This window comes from Vulpes vulpes, chromosome 8 (assembly GCF_048418805.1).
Source record: "Vulpes vulpes isolate BD-2025 chromosome 8, VulVul3, whole genome shotgun sequence".
NCBI lineage: Eukaryota > Metazoa > Chordata > Mammalia > Carnivora > Canidae > Vulpes > Vulpes vulpes.
In genome coordinates this window covers 16,600,861-16,627,869 of record NC_132787.1, presented here as the reverse complement: position 1 = coordinate 16,627,869, position 27,009 = coordinate 16,600,861, and the positions used below count along the sequence as shown (strand labels likewise).

The 27,009-nt window shown below is 42.4% G+C and overlaps 1 pseudogene; it reads right to left on the bottom strand.

Annotated features, from left to right (window-relative positions):
- Window positions 1-5,726: 5,726 nt before the first annotated feature.
- Window positions 5,727-9,293, bottom strand: LOC112921192 (uncharacterized; annotated as a pseudogene).
- Between the last annotated feature and the right edge of the window lie 17,716 nt (window positions 9,294-27,009).

The following is a 27,009-nucleotide window of genomic DNA, read 5'->3' as shown; positions in this document are numbered from 1 at the left end:
GGAATACACCTTAATTACGACCTAGGACACGTACACATTCATATGTATCTACATATATACATACCTATCTGACTAAACTAATACTTAACCTTATGCCATTTAATGCATTGCTTATTTTTTCTTCTATTGTGTATGTTTTTGTTAATTTTTGGCTTCCAGCAACAGTTTAAAAGCATTGTCTTGGGGTAGAGGGAATATGGTTAGCAGCTGTCTCCTCCTTGGAGCTGTGTTGTGGATTTTAGAACAGATGTTTGTTATTCATTCCCAAGCTTTCTAGGCAATGTGCCAGTGGGACTGTCCTGCTGTTGGTCTTTGAGTTGATGGCCCATCTGTCCTGGATCTTGATGAGAGTGGAGGCAGAAGTGGGAGATGCAGGGAGAAAGCTCATTAAACATGGCCTTGTTCAAGGATGTAGAATATGGTAGGTCTGCACTGAATCACTCCATCAGACAGGTGGTTCTTTAAAAGAAATTTGGCTCTCTGATTCAAAAGTGTGTAAAAAATTTAAATAATTTAGAAATGTTGTCATCTTCTGCTGTCCATCAGTAATCTGTTGCTGAAAACCAGTTGTTCTGCATGCAAATGCTAATCTGCTATTTCTCACTTAAAGTAGGAAAACTTACATTATGTCAACCCTAAGCCCTCAACCAATTTCTTAAACAGGCAGCTAAAATGTGGTAATATATGTGTATATATAGTGTTTAAAAATCTAAACCATTGAGCAGCCTGGGTCGCTCAGCAGTTTAGTGCCACCTTCAGCCCAGGGCCTGATCCTGGAGACCAGGGATGGAGTTCCACGTCGGACTCCCTGCATGGAGCCTGCTTCTCCCTCTGCCTGTGTCTCTGCCTCTCTCTCTCAATATGTGTCTCTCATGAATAAATAAATAAAATCTTAAAAAAAAATGCAAACCATCTTGTTAAATGTGAAATGCTTAAAATATTGTTTCTCCATCACCAAATAATTAGTATAATCAGTAACACAGTGGATTTTGTATAGTCAAAGGCCACTGACCAAGATGGTTTAATGTTCTCTTCAGCTCGACTTCACTTAAACAGGTTTCTTCCTGACTCTAGGCCCCTGAGCTTCCTCTTCTTAGAATATTTACTTTAGAAAATTTGTCAATTCTTTCTTCATGCCTTTGAGATATAAATCTATTAAAAAGCCTCTGGTCAGTTTTACAACCCAGAAAAGTCTCAAGAACCTGGGACCATCTCTTTGAAGTCTAATCCACAAAGGAGATGGCACCTCTATTTGTCAGTTTCCACAGGAGGGTAGGAGCCAATCCTAAGGCTCCTTGCTCCAAGTTACAAAACTATTTCATAAAGATAAAAAAATTTATTATTATTAATTTTTTTTATAAAGTCAGTTGGCAAACACAGATGGCCTGTGACATCCTCCTGACATCCTCCAGTATTTTTCCACTAGCTCACCCCAGCCCTTAAAAAGCTCTGCCCTCTCTGTTGAAGTGGAGTTGAGTTCAGACTTCATGCTGGCCTCTCTCCTATTGCAGTAGCCTCAGATAAAGTCTCCTTTACTAGTTTACCTTGGTCCAGTGCAATTTTTGTTTTAATACTGCCAATGGGGTCACACTACCTCCTTTTTCTGAACAATCAATTCCACAATTTTCAAAAATTTGAATGAGGACTCTATTTGTTTCTTAGGGCTGCTACAACAAAGCACCATAAATAGGAAGGCTTAGAAAATCCCAGGAGTTTATTATTTCACAAATCAGGAGGCCAGAACCCCCAGATCAGAAGGGTCAACAGAGCCACATTCTTTCTGAAGCCTCCAAGAAAGAATCTATTTCATGCCTTTCTGGAGTTGCCAATAATGCTTGGCATGCCTTGTCTTGCAGAGGCATCATTCCAACCACTGCTTACATTGTCACATGGCATTATCCCTGTGCATGTCTGTCTCTGTCTTTTATTATAAACATACCAGTTGAGATGCCTGGGTGGCTCAGTCGGTTGAATGTCTGCTTTCTGCTCAGGTCGTGATCCCAGGGTCCTGGGATAGGGCCCCCGCATCAGGGTCCCTGCTCAGCGGGGAGTCTGCTTCTCCTTCTCCCTCTGCCTCCTCCCCCGGCTTGTGCTCTCTCAATCTCAATCTCTCTCTCTGTCAAATAAATAAATAAAATATTTTTAAAAAGATACCAGTTATATTGGATCAAGGGCCCATACTACTTGAGTATGATCTCATCTTAACCAACATTTTAATTATATCTGCAAGGACCCTATTTCCAAATAAGGTCATATTGACAAGTGTGAGGGCTTAGAACTTCAATATATTTGGGGAAGGGGGACACACCATGCAATCCAAAACTAACTCTGTAGAAACATCAATAGTATTTATAATGAAAGACCTTTTTTCTATTTCATTTTGCTAAAAATATTGTATTATGTTTAAGATATAATTAGAGTTTTCTATATAAATGTTGGCTGGAAATATTATATTGAGAGATACATACATTCTATTAAGTTTGGGTATTGCTGTAGGCAGGCCAGGTTTGAGGACCCAGAGGGGTCCCACAGAACCAGCCAAGAAGGTCCTTGGCTTTGTGCAGGATAGAAATCAAATGCAAGCCAAGAGGAAGTGAGAACAGAGTTTATTGCATAGTGTAAGTGATAGAGTATAGTAGATGAAGGTTCTGGAAGACTTGGAAAAGGAAAATTGAGTCTCCCCATCACTTGGGGTAAGGGTTTATTTTTTTTTATTTTTTTTTATTTTTATTTTTTTTTGGGGTAAGGGTTTATATTGGAAAGGAGTCCAGGGTACGTGTTCCTTCAGGAATGTAGGATGGGGTACAATCAATGGTGAGCAGTCATGTGAACAATAGATGTTATTCCATAAATCACCAAAGGTAGGGGATATGGATGCCCTTGTCCACTAAGGTTTGTTCAAAGCTAATGTCCTGGAATATGTTTGGGATCCAGGTTTTGTAGGTTAAGTTAGGTGTTTGGGGCTTAGAATGAAACTCAGAATGATTAACTCTTTTGCTCCCCCACCCCTGGAGTGAGAGCATAGCTTCTTTGGTTTAGTCAGATGCAAAATAGTAAATGGGAGTAAATAGAAGTAAATGGGACTTAATAGAGACACAGAAGAAATAGATTTTTTCTAAAATGGAGTCCCTTCAGTTTCCCTATCTTAGTATTAAAAACGAAGATGTACTTACCTCTTTCTGGGAGAAGAGTTATCTAAAAGGCATTGTGTCGAGTAAGTAGTAATTTGCCAGATGATAGGTTTAAGTTTGGTGAGGGTGAAACATTTTTAAGGAGGTATTGGTGGATGTGTCAAATTCAAAACCAGACAAGTATGAAGATTGCTTTCATTTGGGCTAGATCGAAAAAATTAGGGTGTATCAGCAGGGAGGTTTTGCCTTGGACTTATGTAGGGAGGGGTAAATAGACTATGGGTGGGATGATTTAGAGTTAGTTTGTTTTATAAGCAGGGAAAGTCTAAATAAATAAATAAATAAGCAGGAGAAGTCTCAGCTGAACAGGAAACATTTTTCTCTGTGGTTAACTAGTTAAGGGGAAGAAATAGTTCCAGTCTTAAAGACTGGGAAGAATGGGAAGTTGAAGGACCTATGTCTGCTCTTGTCATCAGGTTCTAAGAAGGGGGAAAAGGATCCTGGTCACAGGTAAACAGAGGAATCATTTGTGAGAGTTCTAGGAGTCATAAGAAAGAGTGGACAATGAAGTTTATTGAAGTCAACTGGAGAAGGATGATTCTTTGAGTAAGCCTTTCCTAGAACACAAAGGGATGGGGAGATTTGGGGTAAACAAAAGGTTGGAGGTGTTCTTTACCATAACTGCTTTCCAGAAGCACAAGGCTCAGGTTAAACTTCAACATTGTCAGCTGTCATGAGGAAGGGCCTGTGTAAGGCTGAGTGCATATTGTCATGTTGGACCCTGGCTCACGGGTGCCAACGTGTCCCGGCGGACGCCCCAGAGACTCAGACCCCAGACAGGCAGATGCAACTAGCAAGAGGGGTTTATTGAACGTTTGCGCAAACGGGCTCTCCACCTCAGAGGTGGAAGAGCCCCGATTGGCAATTACAGGCATCTTTTAAAGGCAAAAACCGCGGGATTAGCATAGCATTTGGGTTATGACATGATTGATTTCTTTGAAGGTCAACATGGACATGTTCAGGGACTTTCCAGTCAGGGCGTGGGGGGGATGGTTTTCTTATCTTGGAAAAACCACAGAATGTTTTTCGTTGCTTAAATTCCAGGAAGGCGCCTGGATGGGCTGCCTCTGGGTTAGGTCTGGTCCTACACTTTCGGGGGGGGGGGGGGGGGTTCTTCATTCCCTCCTCTTTGGGCTGATTTTAACCTTAAAATCTTAGGGAACATTTATTTCTTCAGTTTGGAGGGCCCGATATTGTTGAGTTAGTACCAGAGCTTGGGTAATGGACAATCTTTCTAGGATGAACTGGAGCAGCCGGTTGAGGATGCAGGGGCCGAAAGTTAGCAGCAGGAGCAGGATAACTAGAGGGCCCATAATGGTAGAGATTAGGGTGGTCATCCAGGGAGACTGGTTAAACCAGCCTTTAAACCAGCCCTGCTGGGCCTCCTGGTCCCTTTGTCTTTTATTTAGCCTATCCCTGAGTTTGGCCATGGAGTCCCTGATGACTCCAGAATGGTCTGCATAGAAACAGCATTCTTCTTCTCCCAGGGCCGCACACAGTCCTCCCTCTTTCAGGAATAGTAAATCCAAGCCTCTCCTGTTTTGAAGTGCTACTTCTGAAAGTGAGGTAAGGGATTGTTCTAACTTAGAAACGGACTGCTCTAGTGTCCGAAGATCCTCATCTACAGCTGCCTGGAGTTCTATATGACGTCGTGAGCCCTGGATCAGAGCAGCTGCGCCAGTACCAACCCCAGTTGCGACCCTTAGTCCCAGCATAACGGCTAGGGTTAGGGAGACAGGATCGCGCCGAAAACAGGTGGGATGTCCGTCATACTGATTTTCTAGAGTTTCAGCAGGGTGATAGAACACCCTGGGTATGATCTGCACCATGACACAGAAGTCGTTTGAGCTATTTAGAACCTTAGCTGACACACAGGGGGTGAGGCCTTTGTTGCATGCCCACCAGGTTCCCGGCTGGGGCACCAGGTAAGAGTCAGTCCCTAAAATCGGGGCGGTAGTATTGCAGAGTCCCTGGTAACCCCGGGTGAGTATAGTTAGCCTTGACAGTGATGTAATCCCAGGAGGAGGAGGGCCTCCCATCCTGTGTCTCCTGTAGTCTCACACCCCCAATTTTTACAATAGAAGTGCTCCCCCCCTCCACAGGTGGGATTTAGCCTGTGATCTCTGTGGTACCCGGGACAGACATAAAAGGAAAGAGTGCTTAGCATGGCCCTTCTGTCAGGCATGCCACATCCTCCCCATGGGTCTAATCCCAGTCGCCCTGGGGGGCTTTCTCGGTTGGGGGCCCTAGAGGTGTCGAAGTATCCCTCTAGGTCCCATGGGCTGGGGGCCCCTATGGTAAGCTTGCATAAGTCAGGATATAGGTTAGGCCACCAGGTTCCCACGGGAGCAGTCTTAGTTGTGGACCAGACCTTGTCACCCCCAGACGTTAGTACCTGCCAGGTTAACCTTTTGGAGGTATGAGGGTTACCTTTGGCGGGGATGAAGAGCGCTAGGAGAGGTAGGAATATAACAACTGTCATTGAACAATTTTTGAAAGTCTTATCTTGAGCGGGTTTTGGGTGCGGTGGGGCTTTCATTGGGGTGGCTCGCCCGGTCCGTCCTGGCTGGTGTCAGTGGTGCTCGTTGATGGGGCGCGCTTGACGTGTGAGGCGTGGACCCAAGCAGCAATGCCGTCTACTTTTAGGGCAGTTGGGGTGGTTAGTAGTACAGTGTATGGGCCCTTCCAGCGGGGCTCAAGGGTCCTGGACTGATGTCTCCTGACGTAGACGGAGTCACCAGCCTGGAACGGGTGTGGGTCGGTTGTGTCTCCAGGGCGGTAGGCAGCTGCAAGGGGTTTCCAGATCTGGCGCTGGATAATCTGGAGCGCCTTTAGCCGGTCCTGTAAACCGGGAGTATTAGCAAGAGGGTCAATAGCAGAGTCTAGCAAGTCCGTCACTGGTGGGGTCCTCCATAGAGAATCTTGTAAGGAGTTAGTCCGTCCATGGCACGCGGGAATGTTCCGGACTTGGAACAGGACCATGGGGAGGAGTTGGACCCATTCTCTAGTGCCAGTCTCCAATGTCAATTTGGTTAGGGTCTCTTTAATTGTTCTATTTATTCTTTCTACCTGCCCTGAGCTCTGGGGTCTGTATGCGCAATGTAATTTCTAATTTATCCCCAGTAATCTGGCCACCAACTGACTTACCTGGGAGACAAAGGCAGGGCCGTTGTTCGACCCTATTACCTTGGGCAGTCCAAATTGGGGAAAATTTCTTCTAGGATTTTCTTGACAACCACCTGGGCAGTTTCTCGTTTGGTGGGGAATGCTTCTGTCCATCCTCCTGTGGGCCTAGTGCAGCAGCTCGTGCTGTTTCATCGGCCATCCTGTTCCCCTCTGCTACTGGGTCGTTGCCTCGCTGATGCCCAGGACAGTGAATTATACTCAATTTTCTTGGCAGAAAAAGGGAATGGAGAAGATCTAGTATTTCTTCTCTGTTCTTGATGTTTTTACCTGCAGAGGTTAGGAGGCCTCTTCTTCAGTATATTTCTCCGTGAATATGGGCAGTTGCAAAAGCATACCTGCTGTCAGTATAAATGTTGACCTTTTTGTCCTTAGCCTTTTTTAGGGCCTGAGTTAGGGCTATAAGCTCCGCCCTTTGAGCTGAAGTCCCAGGCTTTAGGGCACTGGCCCAGATGACAGTTTTTCCATCTACCACGGCCACCACGGCCGCCCCGGCTTTACGTTCACCATTTCGTAGAAAGCTACTCCCATCGGTGTACCAGGTTGCTTCAGCATCTGGCAAAGGCTGGTCCATCAAGTCCCCTTTGGTGCCATGGACCTCGGCTAGGATCTGGTGGCAATCATGCATTACCAGGGAGGGGGACTCGGTTTCTGGAAACAAGGTGGCCGGGTTTAGGGATGTAGCCGTTCTGAACCGTATCCGCTCGGAATTCAGTAACATGGCCTGATAATGGGTGACCCGAGCGTTTGAGAGCCATCGATCAGGGGGCTGGCGGATGACTGTCTCTATGGTATGGGGGGCCACCACAGTGAGGGGTTGGCCAAAGGCCAACTTATCTGAGTCTTTTACCAGGACTGCCACAGCCGCTATTATTCGGAGACATGGGGGCCATCCTGCAGCCACGCTGTCTAATTTTTTTGAAAAGTATGCCACGGGCCTTTTCCAGGGTCCCAGTTTCTGAGTTAGGACCCCTTTGGCTATTCCTTGGTGTTCATCAGCATATAGCGTAAATGGCTTGGTTACATCTGGGAGGCTCAGGGCAGGGGCGGTCAATAAGGCCCTTTTTATTTTGTCAAAAGCCAATTGTTGTTCCTTTCCCCAGTGGTAGGGGGTGTTGGATTTCGTGAGAGGATATAGGGGAGCCACCAGCTCTGCAAACCCGGGTATCCAGAGGCGGCAGAACCCGGCACTGCCGAGGAACTCTCGTAGCCCTCTGGCATTAGTGGGTGCTGGGATCAGGGCTACAGCCGTTTTGCGGCCCTCCGTCAGCCACCTCTGGCCTCCTTCCAGGAGATATCCCAGATAGGTCACTCGTCTCTGGCCTATTTGGGCCTTTTTGGCGGAGGCCCTATACTCCAGTCCTCCCAGTCTCTCGAACAGGGCCCCTGTACCTTTTACACAATCCTGTTCTGTCTTAGCCGCAAGGAGCAAATCATCCACGTACTGCAGGAGAACGAGGTCCGGGTGGCCAACTCGGAAGTCTGCCAAGTCCTGATGCAAGGCTTCGTCAAACAAGGTGGGGGAGTTTTTGAATCCCTGTGGTAGCCTTGTCCAAGTGAGTTGTCCTGAGAATCCCATCTCAGGATTTTTCCATTCAAAGGCAAAAATAGGCTGGCTTTGAGAGCTTAACTTTAGGCAAAAGAATGCATCTTAGATGGAGCTCAAGGGTCCTTCTGCCTCAGTTAAAACTGAATGTTGAGCTCCCGTGTCAACCAGGAAGGTCACTGGTTGGCCCCCCACTTTAAGGGTTATCCGAGGCTCGGGGGAAGGGGCATCTGGCCCTGACACCCCTAATCTTCATCTTCTAGGGACAGAACGGGAATGGGCTTCTTCTTAGGTCCCTGCGTTTGGCCCTTCTTTGGACAATCTTTAACCCAATGTCCTTTTTCCTTGCAGTAGGCACACTGGTCTCGTTCAACCCGTGGTTTTCTTTTGTCTCCCAGGTCCTTACTCTGTCCTGACTTACTCTGCCCTGAGCCCTGTACTATGGTGGCCAGTATCCTAGTCAGTTCTTTATTGTGTTTTTTATCTCTTGCTCTTTACGGATCCTTTCCTCCCTTTCCTCTGGGGCCTCTCTCTTGTTAAAAATCTTTTCTGCCTCTTTCACTAAGCCCTGTAAGGTGTATCCCTGAAGTCCCTCCAACCGTTGTAACTTATTACAAATACCCGAGGCCGATTGTCCGATGGACATGATTACATCTGGTTGTCGATCTTCCGCCAAGGGGTCAAAGGGGGTATACACATGGTAGCCTTCCATTAATCTTTCCAGAAAACCTGCCGGCGTCTCATCTTTCCCCTGCACTATAGCACGTATCTTTGCCAAATTGGTGGGGCGTCGCCCTGCCCCTTTGAGACCCGCTAGGAGTACCTGGCGATAGAGACGGAGCCGCTCCCTACCAGCAGCAGTGTCATAGTCCCAGGTTGGGCGAACCAAGGGGAAAACGTCCTCGATTTCATTAGGCAGCTGGGTCGGCCTCCCATCCGCCCCGGGGACGTTCTTCCGTGCTTCGAGGTAGACGCGCTGTCTCCTCCGTGGTGAGGAGAGTCTGCAGGAGCTGTTGGCAGGCATCCCAGGTCGGCTGGTGGGTCAACGGAATTGACTCAATTAACCTGGTTAGCGCCTGGGGGTCTGGGGAGAAAGTGGGGTTATGGGTTTTCCAGTTGTAAAGGTCAGAGGCAGAGAACGGCCAGGCCAGTATTGCGTCTGGCCGCCTACTGATCGGAGGGGACGTGCCTGGGAGGTCCAGACATCTTCCGACTCTCCCCCGCGCTCTCGTGGAAAGCGGAGGCCACTGGAGAGCGGGGGTGAAGCGAGGGGTCGCCTCTCTACCCCAGTAGAGTCGGGGGATGGAGCTGAGGGAGCGGAGGGAGGGGTAGGGGGTCTCGGGCCCCGTCCCCCCTGAGAAGGGGTGAAGCATTGTATCCAGGGGGGTGGGTTCTTAGCAAGATCCTCCCACACTATGATGTACGGCACCTGATCGAGGTGTCCATTGGGTCCTGGCTGAAAGACCAGGGCCTTCACCTGCAAGATAATGTCAATATTAAAAGTTCTGTCCCTGGGCCACCCGACGTTGAGAGTCGGCCACTCTGAGGAGCAGAAGGTGACCCATCTTCATCTTCTGACTTCGACCAAAAGGTTGTGTGCCCGGCTGGCGACTTCTCTCCAGTGATCTAGAGCGAGGCTTAAGGGGTGGTTACAGTCTGTCCCGTGGGTGTAGAGAAGAGGTGAGCGGGGAGGAGGAGGACAGGAAGAAAGACCCAGAACAGACAGACGCACACGGATGACAGGACTGGCCGCGCCTAGGAGAGGCGGATACAGATGGGAGCGGTCGCCAACAACCACCCTCCCCGAAGAGGAGGGAGAGCCGGGCTCCCTCCCTCTTCCAGACCACTCCGGAGTCGGACTCTGGAGCGGGACCAGGGGTCTCAGGGCACGTCTGCCTCCCCCGCTGGTCCAAAAACAGAAAACAGAGTCCTGCAGGCACAATTCGGACCCGGCCAGTCAGACAGACGGACGAGACAGATATGACATTAGCGAGCTCGGTCTTACCTCCTACCGGTCTTAGGATTGACCCTGGGGGCGTCTCGGATCCCGGACGAGCCCCCAAATGTTGGACCCTGGCTCACGGGTGCCCACGTGTCCCGGCGGACGCCCCAGAGACTCAGACCCCAGACAGGCAGATGCAACTAGCAAGAGGGTTTATTGGACGTTTGCGCGAACGGGCTCTCCGCCTCCGAGGAGGAAGAGCCCCGATTGGCAATTACAGGCATCTTTTAAAGGCAAAAACCGCGGGATTAGCATAGCATTCGGGGTATGACAGGATTGGTCTATCTGAAGGTCAACATGGACATGTTCAGGGACTTTCCAGTCAGGGCGTGGGGGGGGGAGGGGTTTCTTATCTCGGAAAAACCACAGAATGTTTTTCGTTGCTTAAATTCCAGGAAGGCGCCTGGATGGGCTGCCTCTGGGTTAGGTCTGGTCCTACATTTTCACGGGGGTGGGGGGTGGGGGTGGGGGTAGGGGTAGGGGGGGTTTCTTCAGTCACTGCTTGCTTTTAACTATTTACATTTAATCTTTTAGAAAAGGTTTATGCCTGGGATCCCTGGGTAGCACAGCCGTTTAGCGCCTGCCTTTGGCCCAGGGCGCGATCCTGGAGACTCGGGATCGAATCCCACGTCGGGCCCCCGGTGCATGGAGCCTGCTTCTGCCTATGTCTCTGCCTCTCTCTCTCTCTCTCTCTCTCTCTATCATAAAAAAAAAAAAAGTTTATGCCTACAAAACTGATCCTACAGTTGTGGGACAGACATCGCTGCCACCAAGTGGCATTACCCACTTAGTGACTGCCAAACCTTAGACTTGGAAAGTAACATTCTTTTTTTCAGACTCCAGTGGGCTACACGTACCCCCAGGAGGGTACAAGAAAAACCACTGCGATGCAGGAAGAAAAAAACAGAATGTCTGCTTCATTTTATTTTTATGATAAAAGCAAGCAAGAATTTACCTCGGTACTGATATTTTAGCATAACAGTTTCCACTGGGTTTCTCACCCTGAATTAATATGTCACCTTCTCAGGGAAGAATAGAAGCTTCACATAGTGGTAACTTGCTTTTCTGAACCCCTTCAGAGTATAGTAACATCCTGCAAATTGTGAGCACCTGATTAAGTGCAGATAATACCTAGTGTCAGTTAAGCTTGCCCTTACACATGGACAAGTGGCTTTAAAAGATGCCCACCAAGAAACTGCTGGTTTAAAAAATAACTAATACCGCATGTACCAGCAAACAGGAATTGTGGAAACACTGACAAATATTCCTACAGTAGTAGATCATCATCAGCTACCTGACAAGAAAAGATTTTATTATTTTACAAGAAGTTGGTCAAAAATTCAAAATTATTAAAACTGTTTGAAATATGGATTTACTTTATTGTTGATATGAACCTCACCCTAATTGTAGTGTAAGAAGAGGTTTCACGAGATATCTGTTTTGGCTATTATAGACACCTGTCTACAAAGATTTGAAATAAACTTAACTTTGAAATAAACTTTTATTTTGAAATAAACTTGAATAAACTTCTTAAAATTAGAACCAGTTAATTTATACCTCTATTTTATAATGTTAATCAGCCTTTTCAAATTTGTGAAAATGCAGTGTACAACCATTGACACTTTCCCTGTTATAGTGGGAAAAACCTGTGACTGTGCCCTTATGATATATGTTAAAGTATAATCTTCAAAAGGGTAAAGTTATGACTCTGGCAAATACGAAATGAACACAGTTCAAAGATTTTACTTAACTCATTAAGTAATGAAGGAAACAATCAAGATGTTATAGCCAACTCAAAGAGCATCTGAGAAGCAAGGATGTTTACAGGATAAGATGTATGAGATATAAAATACCCAGGTGGCCAAAAATCTTTGGAATTATCTGTGCCACTGACAGAAGTTATTTGCATCTCTTTGAGACAAAAACCTTTAAGTTAACAAGTATTAAAAAACAGATATTCAATTGAGTAAATTTGAAGAGTAAATTGGCTTTACTCAACCATTCATAGATTGGCAGCATCCCATCTAACAAGTAGAGAAATGCTCTGAGGAACTGTGCAAAATGGAAAGTTTTTATAGCCAGGAGGGTAGGGCAAAGAAATTATTGGCAAAAGAAAAGAAGAGTTTATTTCAGGGGGTCTTATCATGAAGATGACCTGTTAGTGCTGATCAGAAATTTCCAGAGTGATTGGAAATTGGAAATAAATTTCCACTCTTGGGATAGACTCAAACAGCAATTGGGTTAGGTAGTAAGGTTTGGTGGGCCTTAACATAAGTGACTCCATTGTGGTCAAGTTTCTTTTTTAACACAAGTAATGTCTTGATTCTGGGACCTTTTATCAATGGTAATTATTAGGATAAACCTTACATTGCTATGATCCTCTGGCCAAACTTAGCCCATGTATTATATAAATAAAGTTTTACTGGAACTCACCCAAGAACATTCCTTCTTGTCTATGACTGCTGTTGTGCTACAATGGAAGACCTAAGTACTCAAGCAAGAGTGCTAAAGCCCAACATATTTACTACCTAGACCTCAGCAGATAAAAGTTTATTGGCAACCTGTCCTTGTCAGTTTTTGGATGGGCTTTGCCCTCACACAATACAGAAGGGATGTGATACTCACCTTTTTTGCCTTATTTCCAAGCATTGAAAAATTTTCTTGACAGCTACTTGAGAACCTTCAATACATAGATTATCTGTTTCTAGTATCTTCAGATAGGACTTTCAGTTCAAGTTCCCTGTGTTTTATTTTTCCCCTAAAAATGTTCCAGATGTTTATTTTCTCTTATATTGCTTTATTAATTACAAATCATTTAGAGGACATTTATGTTTATCCTTCTAAATGAACTGCAACATTTCTTAAAGTATAAAATTTTGCATTTTTGTTGTGAAGTTTAATTAACTACACTATGATATATATATATCATACATATGTAGTTGTAGTTTCATTTTTTGGAGTATAATGAGACTACACATCTGTATATCCTTGTCTTCATTTCAGTAACATTTTCCTTCATATGTGATATTACCTTTAGTATTTCACTTGGTATGCTTTCTGGAATTTTCTCTAATCATCACTCTGTAAGTATTCCATGGTCTACCTTTTATTTCTCTCATTTTTCCTCCAGTCACCTTCAGCATTTCTTTTGTAATCAGTGTACTTTTCACAAGACTCTTCCCCAGATTATTGCTTTTTATCTTTTATTTGGGTAAACAAAATGTGTTCAGCAATAGCATTAACTTTTATCTTAATTTATATACTTAGCATCACTAGCACCTTTTTTTTCCTTTTCATGTTGTTTTCTTCACTCATACTTGAGCAAATATGTGTGTCCATGTATTCTTTAATGTTTTATTTATTTTTTCTTTAATGTTTTAGATAATTGGTATATTGTGAGAGGATATAACTTGGGAACAGCCAGATGGAAGAGATGCACAGAGCAGGGTATGTGGGAAAGTGTCAGGGCTGCCACGTCCTCTGAGTGTACCACTCTCCCCGAATCTCCACATGTTCACCAGCCTGGAAACTCCAAATTCTCTAAGTTTTAATCTAATCAATGTTTATGGAACACGTATTATGTGCCAGATACTGCAATGAATAGAACCTAGCCTTGTCACTTCCACAGTCTAGTGAAGAAATCAAATGTGTAACGGTGAAAAGTTTTTCTCTAAGAGGTGAAGTCTGAGTCCAGCCTGAGAGAGATGTCCTAGGTAAGTGAAGCCCGAAGGCAGGGGGATAAAAAGAAAGGAGATACAGTTAATGGTTGCTGGAGGACTTTGGGATCTCTTTGATTTTAGAAAACTACTTCATTGAGCCTTTTGATTATGGGAAAGTAAACTTAAAGACCTGTTGGGGGAGATAAGATAGCAGCACAGTAGGAAGACCCAAGCTGTCCTCATCCCTCAAACAAATCATCCTGAATACCTAAGAGATTGGCCTGAGTACTGATAGAACAAACTGCACAACTAGAGGGAGAGAAGAGGCCACACTGAGGAAGTAGGAAGTGTGGAGATGTGGTTTGTGGAAGAAACAGATTGAGGATGCTGTGAGGGGAAGGAACCCTGGTCACACAGAAAGGAGAGGAAGCATGGAGTGCGTGGGGATACACACAAGGAGAACACTTCCCCAGAACCATCAGCTGGAAAAATGAGAGGGGCTGATTTTTTTGAGTTCTTGCAAACAAAGGGGCTTAACGACTATAGGTTTGAAGGTCTGCAGGCTTGGCTGGGTTAGAGCTCTAAGGGTGCTGCCCTGCTCCTGGTTAGAAGGCAGGCAAGTAATCCTGGGGCAGAAGGTGCAATCTGAGGATCACTTAACACACATGGGGAGAGACTGTTCACTCTTCTTGGAGTGCATCTGTAAAAGGTGGCTTTCACAGAGTTGCCCCTCTGTGGACAGAAGCACCAGTAGGCCCCATTTCCCTCTCCTGGCCCTTAGCACAGGCACCTGCTGAGAGTGGGTAACCCAGACACTGGCTATCTAGCCTGCTTTGCTCCAAATCTCATGTCCCTGTGTTCTGGTGTGACTGCCCTTCTCAGTCAAACCTGCATTGGTCCCAGCTCAGTGAGACCCTCCTCCAGATGACCATCGCAGGCCCCTACCACAGTACAAGCCTGAAGTGTGGAGTTATAAAAGTTAGCAGGCTTGACTGGGACAGAGCCCAAAGTGCACTGTGCTGCTTCGGGCAGGCAAACAACCTGGAGACAGACAGCATGAAAACAGAGATCTGAAAACCACCTGGGAAGCACAAGGATAAATTATTCACTCTTCTGGGAGGGCTTTCCTGAGAGCAGTAAGCACAGACTACCCTCAAAGGATGTGGTTGGTGCCATTTCCTCCTCTGCCCCTCAGCATAAACCAACTTCAGTAAACAGCACAGGGCCAACTCTGGCTGCCTAACCTGCTTATACCAAGTCATGCTCCCTGTGCATGCTCTGCTGCTACTGCTCTTCTCAGGCAAGTGTGCAGCAGGCCCCTTCCCCAGAAGGCCATCAGAAACCACTGCACACACTATGTCTACCAACTATAGAGTTCTGCAAGGCTTCTGTTCTAGTGGAAGTAGTATCAGGTCTTACTTAACAAGCAGACTAGAGCACGCTTAGTTAAAACTCACCACACTTTGGCTAAGGTCCAAACACTGCCCACTGCAAGCAGAACTTTGCAGATGACTGACCTGAGGGATAAAGCAGCCAACACAGAGCACATGTAGCACACACCAGAGACACTCCTCGAAGCACGAGACTCTTGGCATTATATGACTGCTTCTTCATAAAGCCATTACTCTCAAGGGCAGGAAACATAAACAGGCTTTTCTGACATGGAGAAGAAGACAGAGACCTAGACAAAATGCAATGACAGAGGAATTCAACCAAAAAAGAAAGAACAAGAAAAGGTCACAGCCAGAAATCTAAGCGAAGCAGAAATAAGTAATATGCATGATCCAGAATTTAAAGCAACAATTATAAGGATACTTGCTGGACTTGAGAAAAGCACTGAAGGCATCAAGGAGACCCTTACTGCAGAGATAAAAGGAGGCAGATGGCTTATTTGAGGAAATAAGAGCTGAAAACTTCCCTAATCTGGGGAAGGAAACAAACATCCAAATCCAGGAGGCACAGACAGCTCCCATCAAAATCAACAAAAGGAGGCCAACATCAAGATATATTGTAGTTAAATAAGCAAAATACAGCGATAAAGAAAGAATCCTAAAAGCAGCAAGACAAAAGAAGTCCCCAACTTATAAGGGAAAACTCATAACACTAGCTGCAGATCTCTCCACAGAAACTTGGCAAGCCAGTAGGGAGAGGCATGATATATCCATGTGCTAGATGGGAACAATATGGAGCCAAGATACTCTACCAGCAAGGCTACCATTCAGAACAGAAGAAGTGATAAAGAGTTTCCCAGACAAACAAAAACTAAAGAAGTTCGTGACCATTAAACCAGCCCAGCAAGAAATATTAAAGGGGACTCTTTGACTCAGAAAGGAAGACTAAAAGTGGCAAAGACTAAAAAGGAACAGAGAAAGTTTCCAGAAACAATGAAAAAACAAGTAATAATATATCATTAAATGCATATCTATCAGTAATTACTCAGAATGAAATGGACTGAATACCCCAATCAAAAGACATAGGGTATCAGAATGGGTTAAAAAACAAGACCCATCTATATGCTGCCTATAAATGACTCATTTTAGACCTAAAGACACCTAAAGATTGAAGGTAAGGGGATAGAGAAATATTTATCATGCAAATGAAAGTCAAAAGAAAGCTGGAGTAACAATGTTTATATAAAACAAACTGGATTTTAAGCCAAAGACTGTAAGAAGAGATGAAGAAGGGCACTATGTCCTAATAAAGGGGTTCACCAACAAAAAGATCTAACAATTGTAAATATTTATGCCCCCAACATGGGAGCAATAAAATTTGTAAAACAATTAATAATAAACATAAAGGAACTAATTGATAAATAATATACTAATAGAGGATTTTAACACCCTACCTACATCAATGAACAGATCATCTAAACAGAAAATTGACAAAGAAACAAGGGCTTTTGAATGACAGACTGCACCAGATCAACTTCACAGATATATACAGAGCATTTCATCCTAAAGCAGCAGAATTTCTTTTCAAGTGCACATGGGACATTCTCTAGAATAGATCGCATACTAGGTCACAAATCAGGCCTCAACCAGTACAGAAAGACTGAGATCATACCATGCATAGTTTCAGACCACGATGCTATGAAACTTGAAGTCAACCACAAGAAAAAATTTGGAAAGACCACAAATACAGGGCGGTTAAAGAACATCCTACTAAAGAATGAATGGGTAAACCAGGAAATCAAAGAACAAATTTAAAAATACAAGGAAACAAATGAAAATGAAAACACAACAGTCCAAAACCTCTGGGATGAAACAAAAGTGGTCACAGGAGGGAAGTATATAGCAAAACAGGCCTACCTCAAGAAGCAAGAAAAATCTCTTTTTTTTTTAGCAAGAAAAATCTCAAATGAACAATCTATACCTAAAGGAGCTAGAGAAAGAACAACAAGCTAAAGCCAGCATAAGGAAGGAAATTACAAAGATTAGAGCAAAAATAAATGGTATAGAAATTAAAAAAAAAAACAATAGAACAGATTAATGAAACTAGGAGCTGGTTCATTGAAAAAATTAATAAAATCGATAAATCTCTATCCAGACTTATCAAAAAGAAAAAAGAAGGGGGGGCACCTGGGTGGCTCAGTTGGTTGAGCATCTGATTTTGGTCAGGTCATGATCTCAGAGTCCTGGGTTCAAGCCCTGTGTCAAGTTCCTCACTCAGCCGGGAGTTTGCTTGTCCCTCTTCCTCTGTCCCTCCCCCACTCATGCTCCCTCTCTCCCTCTCTTAAATAAATAATCTTTTAAAAAAGAGAAAGGACCCAAATAAACTCATAAACGAGAGAGGAGAAATAACAGCCAACATCACAGAAATACAATTATAAGAGAGTATTTTTAAAATTATATGCCAAATCAAACAATATGGAAGAAATGGATAAATTCCTAGAAATATATGAACTACCAAAACTGAAACAGGAAAAATAGAAAACTTGAACAGACAGATAACCAGCAAAGCAACTGTATCAGTTGTCAAAAATCTCCCAACAAACAAAAGTCCAGGACCAGATGGCTTCCCAGGGGAATCCTAGCAAACATTTAGAGAAGAGTTAATACTTATTCTTCTCAAATTGTTCTAAAAAATAGAAATGGAAGGAAAACTTCCAAACCCATTCTATGAGACTAGCATTCCCTTGATTCTAAAACCAGACGAAGACTCCACTAAAGAGGAGAATGACAGGCCAATATTCCTGATGACCAAGAATGCAATAATTCTTAACAAAAAACTAGCAAATTGAATCCAACAGTACATTAAAAGAATTATTCACCATGATCAAGTGGGATTTATTCCTGGGCTGCATGATGGTATAATATTCACGAATCAATCAAATGTGATGATATACCACATTAATAAAAGAAAGGATAAGAACCATATGATCCTTTCAATGGATGCAGAAAAGGCATTTGACAAAGTACAGCATCCACTCATGTTTTAAAAAAACCCTCAACAAAGTAGTTATAGAGAGAACATACTTCAATATCATAAAGCCCATATATGAAAAATCCACAGCTAGTATCATCCTCAGTGGGAAAAAACTGAGCTTTTCTTCTATGGTTAGGAACCATACAGGGATGTCCACTGTCACCACTGTTATTTAACATAGTACTGGAAGTCTAGCCTTGGCAATCAGACAACAAAAAGAAACAAAAGGTATCCAAATTGGCAAGGAGGAAGTCAAACTTTCACTATTTGCAGATAACATGATACTGGAGACCAGGGATCGAGTCCCATGTCGGGCTCCCTGTGGGGAGCCTGCTTCTCCCACTGTCTGTGTCTCTGCCTCTGTGTGTCTCTCATGAATAAATAAATAAACATTAAAAAAATATATATAAAGAACTTACCAAACTTAACACCCAGAAACCAAGTAATCCAGTTAAAAAATGGGCAGAAGACATGAATAGACAGTTTTCCAAGAAGACATGCAGATGGCTAAGAGATACATGAAAAGATGCTCAATATCACTCATCATCAGGGAAATACAAATCAAAGCTATAAGGAAAGACCACCTCACACCTGTCAGAATGGCTAAAATTACCAACATAAAAAACAATACATGGCTAGGATGCTGAGCAAGGGGAACTCTCTTACACTGTTGGTGGTAGTACAAACTGGTGCAACCACTCTGGAAAACAGTATGGAGGTTCCTCAAAAAGTTAAAAATAGAACTACCCTATGATCCAGCAATAGCCCTACAAGGTGTTTACCCAAAGAATATAAAAATACTGGGGGGCCTGGGGGGCTCAGTCTGTTAAGCACTGGACTCTTGACTTCTGCTCAGGTCATGATCTCAGGGTTATGAGCTGGAGCCCCATGTCAGACTCTGCACTGGCCATGGAGCCTGCTTAAGATTCTCTCTCTCTCTCCCTTTGTCCCTCCTCCTGTCTCTGACTCCCTCTCTAAAGAAAAAATAAGAAAGAGTACAAAAATACTAATTCAAGAGGATGCATGCACCCCAATGTTTATAGCAACATTATCTACCATAGCCGAATTATAAAAACAGTCCAAGTATCCACTGACTTATGAATGAATAAAGAGGAGACCATGTATATATACAATGGAATATTACTCAGTCATAAAAGATGAAATCTTGTCATTTGCAATGATGTGGGTGGAGCTAGAGAGGCTTGTGCTAAGCAAAATAACTCAGAGAAAGACAAATACTATATGATTTCACTCATGTGGAATTTAAGAAACAAAATAGATGAATAGAGGGTGGGGAAAGGGGAAAGAGAGGCAAAACAGGAAACAGACTCTTTAGAGAACAGACTGAGGGTTACTGGAGGGGAAGTGGGGAGTGGGGATGGATTAAATAGGTGAGGTATTAAGGAGGGCAGGTGTTGTGATGACTACTGGGTATTAGATGTGATAAGTCACTGAATTCTACACCTGAAACTGATATTACACTGTATGTTAACTAGAATTTAAATAAAAGCTTGATGAGAAAAAAAAAAAGTTCTATCTTAGGATAGAGATGTCTCAGGCATTGGGGAGCTAGGGTGCTTTGCTCATTATTATAAAATGTTTTCTTATCTGTCTCCTTTCAGTAATAAATAAGTAATAAATAACATCATTTTACTAAACACATACTTTTCTTTGGTAATTAGATATGTGCCCTACCATAAAGGTTGGTCATTCAGCTAAAATTTATCTGTGCTATAACTCTTATTGGGGGAAAGTCTCCTGATTTAGATTCTTCAGGTAGTTTATTTTTTTAAGATTTTATTTATTTATTCATTAGAGACACACACACACAGAGAGACACAGACATAGGCAGAGGGACAAGCAGGCTCCACACAGGAAGCCTGAATTAGGACTTGATCCTAGGACTCCAGGATCATGATTTGAGCCAGAGGCAGACGCTCAAGCACTGAGCCACCCAGGCACCCCGATTCTTCTAGGTCGTTAAAGGAGGCCACAAGTTTTTCTTAAGCCTGGCAGGTCTCAGTCATGTTCAGCTCAAAATAGTACACATGCCAAAGTGGTACATTTTGGGGAGACTTGTTACAAACACTTCAGTGTATCACCAACTCAAATACTATAACCAAAGTCGGCTTCAAAGAAATGATTTTCCAAAATTATAAGTAACTCAGTAATATTCTGGGCCAAGTAAAGTACAATCTTTCTTAGATTTACACAATGGTTGTATTCCTGGAAAGCTCAGCATCTAGTAAAAGCATACAAAAGCTTTGTGTAATTACATGGAAAGCAAAGTTAGGTTTAAGCTCAGATAATTATGAACAGGTTTTTAACTTCTAAAAATGTGTGGAGGGATTAGACATTCATGCTGAGGAAACAATTTTGCATTATGAGATGCTTCTACACATTGGATGTGTCCTCCTTACTAAGTGGTGCCCACACAAGTCTCTCCACTCCCAGATCCCAGTGATTGAAAAGACTTTCAGAAATTTCCAAATTGACCTCTAGGGGGCAGTCTGATTCTTGCGGAGAATCCCTGAACTTGGAAAAGGTCTGTTTTCTACCACTTTTTTTTCACTTTCACTGTGGGGTAAGGTGGGGTGGCATTATTTCCTTTGCCTGGGAGGCTGGCTTGGGTTGAGGGTGAGTGGTGGAAACAAAGGAATTTTTCTCCCTCTTGCTAACCACCAGGGAAGGCTGAAGTATTGGGACTTTAACATAAATGAAAGGCTAGGTAACTTTTGACGCCTTTCTCATGCATTTTAAGTTTTCCTTGGTCAGTTTGTCTTGCATAGAAAGCTGGAGTCAAAAACCCTTCCCTATAAAAATGATAAAATAAATGCAGAGATATCTGTATATATGTATGCAAATGTACATATATGTATATTGTATGTGTAAACACACATATTCATCATGTCATTGCTTGTACTGTAGAAAAAAGTGGAGGCAATAAATAAATGTCCACAAACAGGGGCGTGGATTTAAAAAAAAAGAAAAAACAAACCTATGTTATCTCCATAAAATGGAATAACATTGTAGCCATTTTTTAAAAATGAGGTAGATCAATTCACTGGCTTTGAAGAATGTCCTCAAGAGCAACAAAACTACAAATTTGATGTGCCCAGAAATAGAATTGAAAGAATATAAACTAAAATATTATTAGTGGAATTATTTTTTTTTAATTTTATTATTTATTTATGATAGTCATACAGAGAGAGAGAGAGAGGCAGAGACAAGGCAGAGGGAGAAGCAGGCTCCATGCACCAGGAGCCTGACGTGGGATTCGATCCCGGGTCTCCAGGATCACGCCCTGGGCCAAAGGCAGGCACCAAACCGCTGCGCCACCCAGGGATCCCCTATTAGTGGAATTATTACCGGGAATCTGAGAATTGCAGGGAGTAGTAGGACATTTACAGTAGGATGACCTCCTAAGTCATGACCACAACCCACAGAAAGCTGTGTGTGATATCAGATTTCAATTAGTTATCATTTTTTATTCTCTTTTCATCTTCCAGTGTTGTTAAAACTCATGTGACCATGAAACCCTATTTACCTTTTAGAGAAAGCAGTATTTGAAGAAACTGATATACAGCTTAATAAATGAAAGTGTATGAATTTTCTTGTGTAATTATTATTATTTTTTAAAGATTTTATTTATTTATGCACGAGAGACATAGAGAGGAGAGAGGCAGGGAGACAGGCAGAGGGAGAAGCAGGCTCCATGCAGGGAGCCCGACGTGGGACTCGATCCCAGGTCTCCAGGATCACACCCTGAGCCAAAGGCAGGCGCTAAACCACTGAGCCACCCAGGCTACCCAATCACTCTGTTTCTTAAAACTTCAAAGAATTTTAAAATACAGCTGAAATCCCTTACTTTTGCTTACACGGTATATATGATCTAGCCCCTCGTTATGTTCCAGTCTCATCTCTTACCTACTCACACTGTCCCTTCCCATCCTGCCACCCTCCTCCCAACTTCCACACACATAGGCATTCTCTCTCTCTATACTTGACTTCCTTCATTTGTTCCAGTAGGAGAAGCTTTGCTCATGCTGTTGCTTCCTGAAACCGCCTCCCCTCAAATCCCACATATTTCTGGCTAATTTCACATTCTTCAGGTACCAGCTGCTAATTTCTCCAGGAAGGCTTTCCCCGGATCTCAGATACTCATGAATTTTTCCTGTGTCTCCAGTCCTCCACTCAGGAAGCACCCTGTACTTCCCATCTGTCGTGATCATGCTACGAAGGCACACACGTGAGTTGTGTCTTTCCACAATGTCAGCTTTATTCAATCTCAAAGCAAGGTTAACACAATTATAAAGCAGGTTCAGGATTCCAAACTCATTGACATCTTACCACGTGTTTAACTCGGTTTCTTACACAGCACATAAAGCAAAGCCCAAGACAAGTCACACAACAAACAAGATAGAACAGGCGGTAGGTAGAAGGCAGCACATCAAACCTGATGTCACCCTGGGTGCACGGTTGAAATAAGGCCTGTCTGATCTGATCATTTCTTGGCTCTTACTGCTTATTATGTCCCAGCAGTGAAGGATCTCGGTTGTTTTTATTTTAAAAGATTTTATTTGTTTATTCATGAGAGACAGAGAGAGGCAGAGACATAGGCAGAGGGAGAAACAGGATCCTCAAGGGGAGCCCGATGTGGGACTTGATCCTGGGGCTCCAGGATCACGCCCTGAGCTGAAGGCAGATGCTCAACCGCTGAGCCACCCAGGCATCGTAGGATCTTGATTCTGATCAGAGATGAATTGGCACAGCCTTTGGCAGCAGCTGCCTTCTTAAGGTGCTCGGATATAGACAGGTCAGCGTCTAAAGAGCCTGACAATTGGCTGTAAAAATCCTCCCTTTTTAAATGGGATTTAATCTTAGGCTCCTGTAGGCCTCCTCTGCTTCTGTGGGTATTCATTTCTGGGGTGTCATAGCTGGTGCTGGTCTCAGCCATATCTGGTAGCTGCAAAGCCCCTCAGCTGCTTACATCACTGCTTGACACATGCCCTTGCTTGACATGAGTGACTTCATTTTGCTCTTAGCACCATCACAGAGTGGGTTGTCATCATTTTTTTTTTCTATTTATTATATGGGCTTGAAAAGACTTATTTACTTCTACTGTTGTTTATCATTATTTTCTACGTGAGATATCATTGACATATAACATTGTATTAGTTTTAGGTGTATGGCGTAATGATTTGATATATATATATATATATATATTGCAAAATGATTACCACAGTAGGTTTAGTTACCATCCATCACCACGTAAGTTGTAGTTTTTTTCCCCTGTGATGAGAATTTTTGAGATTTTCTTGTGAGTAGAATTTTTGACATCTACTCTCTTAGCAGCTTTCAAAATATAATATAGTATTGTTAACTATTGTCACCATGCTGAACACTCATCCCTAGAACTTATTTATTTTATAACTGAAGTTTATATGGTTTCACTCCCCACTCCACACTACCTCCTGCCTGTGGCAACCACCAGTCTGTTCTCTGCATCTGTGAATTTGGGTTTGGGTTTTTGTCCTTATTTTGGTTTGGTTTTTGTTTCTCTATATAAGTAATATCATATAGTATTTGTCTTATTCATCTTTCTCTGCTGACTTATCTCACTTCGCGTAACGCCCTCAAGATCCATCCTTGTTGTCACAAATAGCAGTATTTCCTTCTTTTTTATGGTAAACAATATCCCATTGTGTGTGTGTGTGTGTGTGTGTGTGTGTGTGTGTATCTGTATCCATTCATCTGTTGATGGGCACTTAGGTTTTTTCCATATCTTGGCTCTTATATCTCATGCTGCAGTAAACCTGGGAGCACAGATGTATCTTTCTGAGATAGTGACTTCCTTTCCTTTGGTATTAAATACCTAGAAGTGGAATTGCTGGATTATATGGTAATTCTATTTTGAATCTTTTGAGGAAACTTCATACTGTTTTCCTTAGTGGCTGTACCAATTTACGCGCCCCACAGCAGCACACAAGGCTTCCCCTTTTCTCTACATCCTTGCAAGGGCTTGTTATCTGTTGTCTCTTTGATAAAAGCCATCCTAACATGTGTGGGGTGACAGCTCATTGTGGTTCTGATTTGCATTTCTCTGATAATTAATGATGTTGAGACCCTTTTCATGCACCTGCTGGTAATTTGTATATCTTCTTTGGAAAGACATCTATCAGACCCTCTGCCCATTTTTAAATGGAACTGTTGGTTTTTTGCTATTGAGTTGTATGAGTTCTTATATATTTTACGTATTAACCCCTTATCAGACATAGGATCTGCAAATATATTCTCTCATTCTATGGTTTGCCTTTTCATTTTATTGATGGTTTCCCTTGCTGTATGGAAGTTTTTAAATTTGATGTGGTCGCACTTATTTATTTTTGCTTTTGTTGCCTATACCTTTGATGTCAAATCCCAGAACTCATTTCCAAGACTGATGTCAAGGAACTTATCCCTTGTGTTTTCTTCTAGGAGTTTTATAATTTCAAGTCTTATGTTCAAGTTCTTAACCCATTTCAAGTTTATTTTTGTGTATAGTTTAAGATAATGGTCCAGTTTCATTCTTTTGCATGTGGCTGTCCAGTTTTCCCAACACCATTCACTGAAGAAACTATCCTTTCCCCATTGTGTATTCTTAGCTTCCTTGTTGTTAATTAACCCATATGCATGGGTTTATGCATATGCATATGCATGGGTTTATTTCTCATCTCTCTATTCTGTTCCATTGGTCTATGTGCCTGTTTTTATGCCAATATCATACTGTTTTGATCACTATAGCTTTGTAAATTCAATTTATTTTTTTTCTATTTCATTTAACAACTTTTTTCTGTTAAGGATAATCTGCAACCTGAAAATAAAGCAAAATCATAGCATGAATCCTCTTAAAGTCATACTAGAAGTTCTTCCACGTATTATATAGTTTTCTAGGGCAATGATTCTCAAACTTAAATTGGTGAGTAGAATGACAGTTTTATAGTTTTGGAAATCTCTTTAATCTCTGGCTTAACAGAAGACATGGATTCCTGTATCTGTTTCTTTCTTTTTTAAAGGATTTTATTTATTTATTCATGAGAGACAGAGAGAGAGAAGCAGAGACATAGGCAGAGGGAGAAGCAGGCTCCATGCAGGGAGCCTGATGTGGGACTCGATCCAGGGTCTCCAGGATCACGCCCTGAGCCATAGGCAGATGCTCAACCGCTGAGCCACCCAGGCGTCCCTCATATCCGTTTCTGTAGTCAATCTGCTGCAATATCACATGTAGGCTCTGGAAAACTCTATTGTATACTCATGAAAGGATGAAAATGAAAAAAAGCATATATATTTACCTTATTATTATTATAAAAATAATTTGACCTTGCACACCTCTTAAAAAGGATTTTAACCCTATCTGGCGTCCTCCCCCATCTCCAAGGGTCTCCACACAGCACTCTGAGAGCCCTTGACCTAAGGGACTGTACAATCAACTAGGACCCAGACTCTGAATTTAGATGTTAAATGGATGGATAATTTTCAAATGATATTTCTTTTCAGTACAATGTAAATATTTTATGTCCAATAGAAAAAGTAACTCCAAAGGTTACAATTTTCATTTTAATTTAAGCAGCTTTATGTGTAATTTAGCATAAATTGTCATTTCTTTTTTCCCCAGTGATTATATATATATATATATATATATATATATATATATATATCCAGTCTCTCAAATTCTCCTATGAACCAGTTTTTCCACCCTGTTGGTCCCTTCATTAATGAGTTAAATAAACCTTTGCCCTAGATTCACCTTTGGTACTTTCTTACTTATTAATCTAAGAGTCCTGTTTTTAAGTATTTGAATACCTTCATTTTTCTTTTTTACCTTGAAAAATTTGAAACCTTTTTAAAAGTTGCAAAACTACAGTGAATACTCTAATGCCATTTACAAGATTCAGTCATTAAGTTTTTACCACATTTAACTTTCTCTCCATCCATCCTTGTAAGGATAAATTTTTAAAGTGAATTTCTGCAGTTGTCAAGAAGGAAAGGAAAGAAACCTTTCCCTGCTCCTCTTCTTAGATCATTTCTGTGAGAAAGCTTAGTGAATATGAATCCTTTCTCTAACATTTTTTTAAAATAAACATTTTACTTTAGATGCTAAGTATGAGGGTATTCTACTACACATCTAAATATGATCCCACTCAGAAAACTTAGAATTTAGAGGCATCTGGAGGGCTCAGTCAGTAGAGCTTGTGACTCTTGATCTAGGGGTCATGAGTTTGAAACCCATGTTGGATGTAGAGATTACTTTAAAAGAATAGGGCAGCCTGGGTGGCTCAGTGGTTTAGCACTGCCTTCAGCCCAGGGTGTGATCCTGGGGACCCGGGATTGAGTCCCACATTGGGCTCCCTGCATGGAGCCTACTTCTCCCTCTGCCTGTGTCTCTGCCTCTCTCTCTCTCTGTGTCTCTCTCTGCCTTTCTCTCTCTCTCTCTGTGTCTCTCATTAATAAATAAATAAAATCTTAAAAAAAGAGATTACTTTAAAAGAATAGAAAGAACTTATACATTAAGCTGTCCTACTTTCTAATATCTGATCCATATTCAAATTTCCCCAATAGTTTTAATAATGTCCTTTACGGTTTTCTTTTTCATTTGAGATCCAGTCAAAGATTACACATTCCTTAGGAATTTGAACCTTCCTTGGCTAGGTGAAAGGTTACATTTTTAACCTTTCTTCCCTCAGAGTTTCTGCTTCTTTTCTGTATGTAAGAAGTAAACAGGTAGATAATAGCATGATATATTAGATTCTAATCTTTGTATTTGTAAATTATTTAATTTTACTAAACTTCAGTGAATTAGGTTGCTTTTAGTTGTAAGTAATAGAAAATCCAAAACAAAAATGACTTAAACAATTATATTTAATATCTTAACTAAAAATAAATCTAGAATTAGAATAGCTGCTCAGTGATGTCATTACTGTTCTTGAGTACCTGGGTGGCTCAGTCAGTTAAGTGGCCAGCTCT